Raw genomic sequence first — 12692 nt, 5'->3', positions numbered from 1 at the left:
AATTCGAACATGATACAATGGCATTAACAAATATTTTATGTAGCATGTATACAAATATGGAATCATATCAAAGAACAAAACAAAAATGTACATAATTAAAGGGATTTGATCACTTTTAACATGGTTCAGCCTCAGCAACAAGGGAACAGATCAATAAAGATCTAAAGCAATACACAGGTCCATCGTACATATCACAGTGCAAGAGATTTTTAGTACATAATTACAGTTGAAACCCGTTGACTTAAACCCGTTGACTTGAAGAACGATTTAAGTTTACCCTATGCAAGCATTCCCGCTTGGTTCGATATTTGCGAGGCTCGAGGTATTTTGCCAGTCCCTGGGATATCGAGGTAACAGGTTTCGACTGTACATGTATGCATAAATATGTGGTATTTTACTGTTACAACATTCATTGAAAATTAAAAATAGGTCTTGAACATCTTATATCTTTCACTTAGAGCATGGTGACATAGTGGTGACGAATGTTTTTTTTTTATTTTGTAAAGAGATACAGAAAGTTGTTTTAACAAGATACTTGGTCGTTTTAACGACATTCTCAAGTCTTTTAAAAGAACGCAAGTCGTTTAAATGAGATACGTAAGCTGTTCAAACGAGTTACTTAGTCATTTTAAAGAAATACGAACATCATTTTAACCAGATAAAAAATAACACTTGTGTGTAACCTCTATGTCACCACAGGTCACAAGAAAAAAACAGTGAAATTTCCCCAATATTTAAAGATTGTGTTTAAACTGGTAGCATTTTGGGTTTTGCATTAAAGATGCACTATTACTCCAAAATAAGATTTAACACATTTAATACAAATGTTTTAATATACCCCAAAGGATGAACAAATGTTGAAAAAAATGTTTTTTATGAAGGATACCGAGTTTAATTTACGAGAAATCTGCAGAAAACATGGTCTTTCTACCTTATGAGACCATAGTAAATCGCAGTAAATCTTTTAGCATTCAGCAATCATTTAATATTATTGCATTTTTTCAGCTATTAAATACACAGTAATAATACTGTTAATAGTAATTAATATTTTCCATAAATGCATTATTTAGTAAGTAGTTGAGGGGGTATCACTCAAAAGTTATGTTTGTTTTACATGTGTATGTATTGATTTTGAATAAGAGTGTCACTTTAAAGCTAAAAGTTCATGCAATTTCAAGTCATAACACTGGAACAGATTTTGTTCCAAATTTAGCACATGAGATATATCAAATGATTTTTCCAAAAGGAGATTGTAACATGTGTACGCCAACTTACAAGGGCACACACAAAATCATTCATGCCAGAGTTTTTTATGATCGTTTTACGGGAGCGCCATACCTAAATATTGCAAAACCCAAATAAGAAAAAGATTCAAATTCCTAACTTTATTTTTATTTTTTCCGCCGCCCGTTTCTTCAATCTCCGATAGGAAATAAAAATTAGTGTTATTTAACCTAACGTTAATTTCACAACAACAAAAAATATCACGCACAATTTCCAAGGGTTAAGTCTAAAGAACATCCAGTATCTGGCGAAGGCGGGTCGTAGGCATGGCTTATTATTTACGTCACTCAGGTAACTAAGAGTGAGTTCCCTTGATAACTCTTCAAATGGCGGAAAACTCAACTTGTGGGTTTGTAAGAACTGGCGTGAATGGTTACTTTGAGGGCACAGATGCTATCCAAAGAGCCGAAAACTACATCAATGACTTCAAAGCAAATTCATATGACAAATTTACTGTTGTAAAATCCGATAATTTCAAATTGTTCGGTAATATTTTAATTTACCCCTCCCGCTATTAAAAGAATAGAATGATTTGTTGCCCGCGGTTTTTTACTCTGAATTTTTAGATACATTCCTTAGATTAAAATCGTGTTGCCTTCTGTATGGAGAATGTATTGACAAATTTGACCACTTGGACTGTCTGCTCTTTATTAGAGTGTAAGAGATTCAGATGTACCTCTTAATAAAACAATTCTGTATGTGTTTTTATGCACCACACAATTGTAACCACCGGCACAGCCCTCCCAAGGTACAGGGACAGTGGAAAAATGGGCAGTGTTTTTACCTTCCAGGTGGCCCCACAGTTCTGGGTGAATGTGATCTTAAAAAATGCAACAGTCAATTGTAACCATGGCCCCCACAGGTCTGGGGAATAGCCGGGACTTTGACTTTCGGTCCAGCCAACCTCATCAATCTCTAGAAAAGCTTTGCTGAAACATGTATAAATTCACTGAAAATATATTTCCTGGCACAAAGCCATGGGGCATTTCCCGCTTTATTTTGGTTCGAAATTAAACCACTGCATTTACTTGGCACTTTTAAAAACAAAGCACATTTACCCCGGTTTATCCTGGATCTGTTTTGGACATGGTTACAATTGACTGCAACATTTTGCATGCCATGGTGTACTAGATCTGTTACGACATAAATTGTAATAGGTAAATGGCCATATTTGGAAGTAAAAAATGATTATTCACCCATCCATCCAGAATGAAAATAGGGTTGTAGGAAATGCTTACAGGGGCCAAATTGCTGACAGTCTTTACTTTTGTTATTCAGCTGGATCCATCAAGCATTCATTTTTTTGGAGGGAGCATTCTTGTGACTCGAACCCAATTTCCTACGATGGAGTTCCTTTTATAATTGTTGGGAAGCAGCGACGTTAATGTTTTCATGGGCCGGATAGAAATCGGGGTAAAAAGAAAAAGAATGAAGACAGACAAAAGGTAGGTGTTGACGATTTTATGACTATGGCAAAGAGATAACAAAATAATAAAAAGTAACCCTGAATACTCAATTAAATGAAGCTAAAGTTAACCGATAAACCTGTATACATGTCTGTGTTGGATAGAAGGGGTATTGTGTCACAAAACAGATTAAGTAACACTTACCATGGGAAGAAATACAATAATGAATTTAACTGATTACATTGCCTATTATTTGTATAAAATTGGTCAATCTAATATTAAAAATGTCACGCAATATCTCAATATTTATAGTTAAACTAAATGAATATTTGTGTTAAGCTGTTTTTTGTTTTTTTTTTGTAAATATCGGAATAATACAAAGATTTCAATACCAATATCAATCAGGTTTACTTGTGCTTTATTATTTAAACAATTTTGCCCCTCCTTGATTTCCAAAACAAGTTGAAAACCTAGTTTCACGATAGGCCATGCTTCCAGTGTAAATTGAAATTTATATGATTTATATCATTGTGAACAACTATCACATATTTTCTGTCAGGGCATAGGTAAGACTGACATGCATATGATCAGTGTTTTGGAGGCTGATTAAAAGTTAATAAAGTAACAACTGTTTTCATCTTTAAGGTTGATCACCCTTACGAAGAAAAGGGAAGTAAGCTTGTCCAGCCTAGCCACAAACGGAATTGCCCTGCGTTCATCATGCTGCGATATATCGTCAGGTTTCCCGAGTATAAGGTGAATACCTCTCTAGAGTATGTGAAATTGTTGCCAAAAAGAGCATTTACAACTGGGTTTTGTAGCTCTCTGAAAAAAATCACTGTCAACTGGTGCTCTATATGAAATGTTAAGCATTGGTCCAGATCTCTTCCATTGTGATGTCAAGTAGATCTGCTAAATGCACTTCTATGTATTCCAATCTTCTTTTTAAAAGTGAGGGTTTTTAGCTTGACTATTTGAAGAATAGGTGGGCTATACTACTCGCCCCAGGTACTGTTATTTGCATGGTCGTTTTAACAGGCTGCCGTTGCAGTGAGCGGGTCGTGTGATATATCATATATGGCAGAGATGTTTGTCTAGAATACCACATATTCTGTAAGTGTTTGTATGTTTGTTTATCATATTTTAAGTGTTGGAACCACACTGTTTGGCATTTAATATTATTGTGCAAAGACTGACAAACAAGACTTTGTTTGTAAGTTCAAGAAAATGTGAATGGACAGTCAATGAAATGCGAATGAACAGACATTTGTACTGGGATTATATAATGTGTTATTTGTAAATATTTAAGGTGTCATGTGTACATCAGGTGTCATGCGTACATCCGGTGTTAAAAGTAATGTGTATTTTTAACAAGGATTTTGGAGTATATGCGTATTGTTTATTTGCTAAAATAACAGTTGATATGCATGGAAAATGTTTCAGGATGAGCTCTACATTGCAGTTTATATATTAATACAAACCGAGTTACTCGTTGAAAGACATTATATTTGTCCTATAAATTCTATCTATTAACTTTTAATATAGAATGTGAATGATTTGAAAATAAACGAACTCACAAAGTGCGGTGTTTTTTTTAATAAGTAAAAAACCCATAAAAAGGCACAGAAAAAAAGATAAGTGTAAAGATAAATGTTTGTCTTCTTTGAACATTTTACATCTGTTATGCACTTTTAAAGACATAATGCACTGGTAAAATTGTATAAATTGGTCTCTTAAAGCTGCACTCTCACAGATTGAACATTTGTGTAAAAATCAGAAAATCAGTGATATAAGACTGCTGACAAAAGATCAGATCGCAGTTTTTCATATTTACATTTAAATATTAATGATTTAAGGCTAAAACCTTTACTTACGCTTTAAGAAAAATGCATAAAACATCATAAATATGAAAACCTGCGATCTGATCTTTGTCAGCAGTCTTAAATCACTGGTCTCCATGCATTTTCGCAAAATTGGCTCGTTCCAAGACAAAAATAAAAAAAGTTGTCAAAACTGTAAATCTTTGAAAGTGCAGCTTTAAGCCCAGTAGGTGCAGTCACCTCTGGTCACATGAACCTGATATATGTCCATATAGTGTTGTGCAGCCTGATGAAAAGTAAATAAGCTGAAACTCTTTTAATCTTTAAGGCCGATGTAACACAATGCGGTCTTGCATATTCACGTGAGCACATATTGGGGAAATACGTGAGCTACGAAGCTAGCCAGGTGAGGTCACGTGTATATGACGTAAGCAAAATGTTGTGCTTTGGGCTGTCTGCCCGTAGCCTGGGAGTCTGGTTCACACTTTCAAGCTATGAAGTCGGACATTTGCTTCTGAGTTGAAATATGGTTTTAAAATTCCACCATTGTGTTGCGTGTAAATAAGATGTAGAAACTTTGCGAACTTACTAAAAAACATATTGTGACCATGGACCATTGTGTCACAGCCGATAACCCTATGAAGAAAAGGGAAGGAAACTTGTATAGCCTACTCATAAACGAAATTACCCGGCTTTCATCCTGATGAGATATATTATTAAGTTTCCTGAATATAAGGTAAGAACAGTAAACAGTAGCTATATAGTGTGTGAGAAATGTTGACGCAGATCACCATGGAAAACTTGTGTCCAGTCTTGCAAAGAAAAGAATGTTATACTGGTAATTGCATCTCTCACATTTTATTGTATGAAATACTGAATATTCATGTAATTTGTATACATAATAATATTTCAAACACCATTATCAAGGCATCCATTTTTTCTAACTTAGATATTTTATTTACAGTGGAACATTGCGGCTGCAGAGACATGGAGGGTTCCAGAGGCGTAAAAATCTTTCATACAGCCGTTATTTTGGAACAAATGTCTTCTCAGGTGATGCAAGTAGCGTACTAGGATTGTTTGGAATATCTTAAATGCCTTTGTAAGTAAAAGTTGTATACAATATATCTCTAATTTTATGTCACATTTAAAATTAACTCACTCTGCATTGCCATTGACCTCACAAAAAATGCCTAAATAATGACCAATTTTAGTGACTCAGATGAGCCAGTAGGCAAAAGAAAAGAAACATTCATTACCAGGGTAAATCTATTTTGTCCTCATATGTGATTTTTCTGTGTTTGTGTATGTTTGCAAATTTGTAAAAAATATAGATATAAATAATTCATCTTCATCTGCTGGTGAACAGACAATGGGGAGACTGGGATAAATGGACAACTTGTGACACCAAGTGTGAGAAACAAGCAGTTCCCTGCTAAAGAATGTGATAGCCCACAACCCTAAATGGCAGAGCCAGTTGTTCTGGAGATGGAATAGAAATCAGAGCTAAGAATCTTAGTGACATGACATAAACAATTTAACTAAAGTTTCATCTTGCGTTGTGTCAAAAATGAAACATATTTTGCTAGTTAATCATTTTCATCATCATCAAATAACAAAGACCGACTATTCTCCTTTCAAAATACATTGAGGGTTTCTTACTTTGAATTATAAATGACACAGGAGTTCCCTTAGAGTTAAAACTAGTTTATAAGAACACACACGGACACTTGTCCCAAGATTTATCAATAATAACCCAATCACAGATATCGATAATTAATAAGTGATCAATGGAGGGACTGAGATAGATGGACAACTTGTGACACCAGGTGTAAGAAAGGAAAATAGTTCCGTGAACGAGTGTAAAACAACCCACACCCGGGTTGACCCCTAAACAGCAGAGCAAATTGTTCTGGAGATGGAACAGAAATCCGAGCTAAGAATCGTGTTCGATCTAAGTAACATGACATAAATAATTTAACTTGTGATTTATCTTGCACATTTATGTTAGCATATTTTGCCCTGGTAATGGTCTTTGATAGTAATGATAGTAATCTTCTGCCAGTAGATGGACAATAGGGAAACTGGGAAAGATGGACAACTTGCGACACTAGGTGTGAGAAAGGAAAACAGTTTCCCTAATTTACCTCTGTAAAACATCATTTTAAAGAGATCTTCTATAAAAATCATATTTTAAGTAAAGGTTAGATGGTTACTGATTTGTTTATATACCGTAACCCCGATATATTTATAGGTTTGTCGTAAGTGTATGTGTCTTTTCAACTCAAATCCTTCCTAAGTGATCAATGGAGGGACTGAGATAGATGGACAACTTGTGACACCAGGTGTAAGAAAGGAAAATAGTTCCGTGAACGAGTGTAAAACAACCCACACCCGGGTTGACCCCTAAACAGCAGAGCAAATTGTTCTGGAGATGGAACAGAAATCCGAGCTAAGAATCGTGTTCGATCTAAGTAACATGACATAAATAATTTAACTTGTGATTTATCTTGCACATTTATGTTAGCATATTTTGCCCTGGTAATGGTCTTTGATAGTAATGATAGTAATCTTCTGCCAGTAGATGGACAATAGGGAAACTGGGAAAGATGGACAACTTGCGACACTAGGTGTGAGAAAGGAAAACAGTTTCCTGCAAGAGAATGTGACAACCCACAACCCTAAACGGCAGAGCAAGTTGTTTTGGAGATGGAATAGAAATCAGAGCTCAGAATCTTAGTGACATGACATAAATAATTTAACTCAAGATTCATCTTGCATAGAGTGAGAAATGGAACTTATTTTGCTATAAATCATTTAAATCAGTATTAAATAACAAAGACTGACTACACATGCCTCAAAATACATTGGGGTTAAATTCCACCTTTGAATGGTAAATGACATAGAAGTTCACTGGGGGTTTCAACTAGTTTATCAGAACACACCATGACACTTGTCCCATTATTTTTCAATAATTACCCAATTACAGATATCAATAATTAATCTTCAGCTAATAAGTGATCAAAGCATGGGACTGACTGGGATAGATGAACAACTTGTGACACCAGGTGTATGAAAGGAAAATAGTTCCGTGAACGAGTGTGAAACAACCCACAACCCTAAACAGCAGAGCAAGTTGTTCTGGAGATGGAACAGAAATCCGAGCTAAGAATCGTGTTCGATCTAAGTAACATGACATAAATAATTTAACTTGTGATTTATCTTGCACATTAATATTATTTTATGTTAGCATATTTTGCCCTTGTAATGGTCTTTGATAGTAATGATAGTAATCTTCTGCCAGTAGATGGACAATGGGGAAACTAGGAAAGATGGACAACTAAGTGTGACACCCAGTGTGAGAAAGGAAAACAGTTCCGTGAACAAGTTAGCAACAACCCACAACCCTTAAGGGCTGAGCCAGTTGTTCCTGAGATGGAACAGAAATCAGGGGTAAGACTTGTGTTTGATCTAAGTAACATTACATAAATAATTTAACCTGTGATTTATCTTGCACATTTATGTTAGTCTCATTTTTCCCTGGTAATGGTCTTTGATAGTTTTGAATTTTATTTAAAATTTGTATTTCTGAAACCTGGCTGTGTCACACATACTTCAGAACCTAGGTTGAACGTTTCCAAAACAGCAGTAGACTTGCCATTCTCTACAATATTCATCATGATTTTTTTTCATCATGATACTTGCCGTAACCACAAATTTCCAAGGACAGAATTCTCTTTTCACAGCGCTTAGTTTATAAGAACACACGCTGACACTTGTACCATCATTCATCATAAATAACGCAGTAACAGATTTCAATAAATCATCTTCTGCTAGTGGATGGACAATGTGGAAACTGGGATAGATGGACAACTTGTGACACCAGGTGTGAGAAAGGAAAACAGTTCCCTGCAAGCGAATGTGATAGCCCACAACCCTAACCCTTACCCTAATTTACCTCTGTAAAACATCATTTTAAAGAGATCTTCTATAAAAATCATATTTTAAGTAAAGGTTAGATGGTTACTGATTTGTTTATATACCGTAACCCCGATATATTTATAGGTTTGTCGTAAGTGTATGTGTCTTTTCAACTCAAATCATGACTTCGGAGAGATCCGACGACGAAGATAACGTACATGTGACCCCGCCCCCTGCAGCCATGGCCACGCCAGCCGGCCCAGTCGCCCCACCACTAGCCCGGCCACGGGGACCAGTGTTCCCTTTTAAAGCACTGAACTTTAACCCGCAAAAACACCTGGGGTTCAGGGTACTGCTAGCACATCCACCACCAAACCCTGGGCCAAGGCAAGCGAGTAAGTTGAAATCATTTGTTTCATTATCATGCTATGAGTGTGTGTTACACTTATACTTATATAACATGTACATCTCATGCTCGTTGCTGACTGTATGTTTCCTTTTATATTTCAGTGGTGTTAGATGTGGGCAGAGCCCTGCACAGAGCCCAGCGCCCGGATACAGAGTGAAGCTGCTATAGACATTGCTTTTGATTTATTGTTGTGATTTTTTTCTTAACTTTCCTTTTTAATTCTGTTTGTATGTTTGTGTGTGTAAATACTTTTAATATGTTTGTATGTTTGTATGTATGTTTGCATGTTTATTTATTTTATTGTACCAATTAAATTATACGAATCAAATATTGTGTGGTTCTGACCATTTGTATGAGAATGAAAACTTCTGGCAATGTGAAACGGACTGCTGCCGTTGACTTCATGACTTCGGAGAGTTCCTCAGAAGAAGATCACGTACATGTGACCAACCTGGAGAGCAAGAAAGATAAAATGGAGGACAATAGCCCGCCCCCTGCAGACATTGCCACGTCCGCCGGCCCAGTCCCCCCAGCCACCCCACCACTAGCCCGGGACCCGTGTTCCAGTTCAAAGCGCCTACGTTTAACCCACAAAGCACCTGGAGTATAGGGTTATGGCAGCACCTCCACCAGTGCCGGAACTCCGGGGACGGAGGGTAACAAACATTCAGTTTGCTGACGATGACCATCTCCCTGTACCCATCCGTGGGCCAAGGCAAGCGAGTAAGTTGAAATCATTTGTTTCATTATTTGGCTATGAGTGCGTGTTACACTTATACTTATATAACATGTACATCTCATGCTCGTTGTTGACTGTATGTTTCCTTTTATATTTCAGTGATGTTGGACGCAGGAAGAGCAGAGCCCTGCACAGAGCCCAGCGCCTGGATACAGAGTGAAGCTGCTACAGACATTGCTTTTGATTTATTGTTGTGATTTTTTTCTTAACTTTCCTTTTTAATTATGATTGTATGTGTGTATGTGTGAAACGGACTGCTGCCGTTGACTTCATGACTTTGGAGAGTTCTTCAGAAAAAGATCACGTACATGTGACCAACCTGGAGAGCAAGAAAGATAAAATGGAGGACGATAGCCCGCCCCCTGCAGACATGGCCACGTCCGCCGGCTCAGTCCCCCCAGCCACCCCACCACTAGCCCGGGACTGGTGTTCCAGTTCAAAGCGCCTACGTTTAACCCACAAAGCACCTGGAGTATAGGGTTATGGCAGCACCTCCACCAGTGCCGGAACTCCGGGGACGGAGGGTAACAAACATTCAGTTTGCCGACGATGACCATCTCCCTGTACCCATCCGTGGGCCAAGGCAAGCGAGTAAGTTGAAATCATTTGTTTCATTATTTGGCTATGAGTGTGTGTTACACTTATACTTATATAACATGTACATCTCATGCTCGTTGTTGACTGTATGTTTCCTTTTATATTTCAGTGATGTTGGACGCGGGAAGAGCAGAGCCCTGCACATACAAAAGCTGCTATAGACATTGCTTTTGATTTATTGTTGTGACTTTTTTCTTAACTTTCCTTTTTAATTATGTTTGTATATGTGTATGTGTGTGTGTAAATACTTTTAATATGTTTGTATGTCTGTATGTATGTTTTTATGTTTATTTATTTTATTGTACCAATTAAATTATACGAATCAAATATTGTGTGGTTCTGACCATTTGTATGAGAATGAAAACTTCTGGCAATGTGAAATGGACTGCTGCCGTCTGGAAACGTGGTACTAAGGGTTCAATTTGGTTAACATTAGCGACACAAATAGTATAAAAAAGTAATTAAGGTTTAGAGCAAAAATAACCACTTTTCTGACACCACTGACCTCATAAGTTCAGGTGGAAAGGATGCAGATATCACAAAACGGTTTTCAGATCTGAATTCAGCGTGAAATTCAACTATGAAATAACCAAATAGATGAAAAAGTTAAAAAAAAACGTTTAACCCTAGAATTTTTCCTGATCTATAAATAAGCCTGGCAAAAATTCGGATTCATATTGTTTTGATTATTTACTATTAATGTGTTATGTGTGTTGTAAAATGCTATTGTGAATGCTTCAATAATGATTTATTGATTAGTTGCGCCGATCAGGTTCATTATTGTAATGTGCGCGCTTCTAATTAGTTTGGAGCTGTAGTTAGTTGATGGTAGCAATAAAGCTATCAGTATCCCCTTACATATTGTTGTTTCGTTTGTTTAAAATTCTGGGGTTAGGCCAAAAAAAAAAAAATCGACAAAGGTGGTTATTTTGGTGTTAGTTTTAGTTCTAAACTAGAATCTAAAAACTGTTTTGCGATATCTCAAATAATAAAAAAGAAATTCGCGAAAATGTGCACTTTTTGGGATATGGTTATTATCGCCCTGAACTGATAAGCCCTAATGCATGAGATAGTCAATTACTAAAGAAGCCACAAAATACTCTAGTTACAGGTATTTCATGTCTCTAAAGACAATAAAACACATTAGAAACCCCTAGTTCATGTTTTTGAAAAATGTCTTCCTCTTTTGACAAAAATATTGCCTAAAAGTTTGATGTATATGGTAATTGACAACTCTGAGAAAGAATATGAAGTCTGTTTTTTCATATCTTAAAAAAAAAAAAAGTTATATGGGTCAGGGCGAAATTAACCACTTTGTGAAAACCACCTGCCCACAGGTTCCGGTGCAACGGAGACAGATATCAAAAAACGGTTTTCAGATTTGAATTCAGCGTTAAAACCACCAAATAACCAAAAAGATGAAAAAGTAAAAAATTGTTTAACCCCAGAATTTTTCCTGATTAGGCCTGGCAAAAGTTCAGGGGTTGGGCAAAAAAAAAATCGACAAAGGTGGGTTTTTTGGTGTTAGATTTGATGCTAAACTCAGAGTCATGACATAGTTTTGACTGCACATGACCCAGATTTAAATTTGACTTAAGAGATTATTAATATAAACATTCTGACCAACTTTCATAAAGAAACATTTATAAATGTGACCTCTCGAGTGATAACAAGCTTTTCCTTAATTTGACCTGGTGACCTAGTTTTTGACCGCATATGATCCAGATTCAAACTTGGCCTTTAGCTAATCAATATTAACATTCTGACTAAGTTTCATGAACATACAGTCATAAATGTCACCTCTAGAGTGCTAACAAGCTTTTCCTATGATCTGACCTAATGACCTAGTTTTTGACCACAACTGACCTTGATTTAAACTTGACTTGGAGATTACTAATATAAACATTCTGACCAACTGTCATTAAGATACAGTTATAAATGTGACCTCTAGAGTGTTAACAAGCTTTTTCTTAAATTTGACCTGGTGACCTAGTTTTTGACTGCACATGACCCAGATTCGAACTTGGCCTAGAGGTAATCAATATAAACATTCTGACCAAGATTCCCGATGATACAGTCATAAATGTGACCTGATCTCTTCATTGCGGAAAGATTTACTAAGCAACGAGTGGAGATGCTTGCGGAAGATGAGACAAGCTTACCCAAGGAGGACAATCAGACTGTTGTGAAACAATTTCTGGAATCAGTGTATGTCAGTGGAAATATTAAAGTCTTTATGAACGGTGATCATTTGGGCTGGACGCCAGTGAGAGGAATTCTAATACAACTCCTGTCACTCATGAATGCCTAGCGTGCTGGAGAGTTCACTAACCTAAAGTTTCAGCACGTGGACCAGGCCCGACTATTCAGTGATGGGTCACATTGACAGTGACCCTGGATCACCATGAAACAATCGCCAACTATGTGGCCATGTTTCATATGCCAAACGATGTGTTTGAACTACTAAAAGAGTACTGTAAGTTTGCAAAGCTGCATTTGGCAAAGTGTTAGAACGT

Source organism: Mya arenaria, chromosome 12, assembly GCF_026914265.1.
Source record: "Mya arenaria isolate MELC-2E11 chromosome 12, ASM2691426v1".
Lineage (NCBI taxonomy): Eukaryota > Metazoa > Mollusca > Bivalvia > Myida > Myidae > Mya > Mya arenaria.
This window is presented reverse-complemented; position numbering follows the sequence as displayed.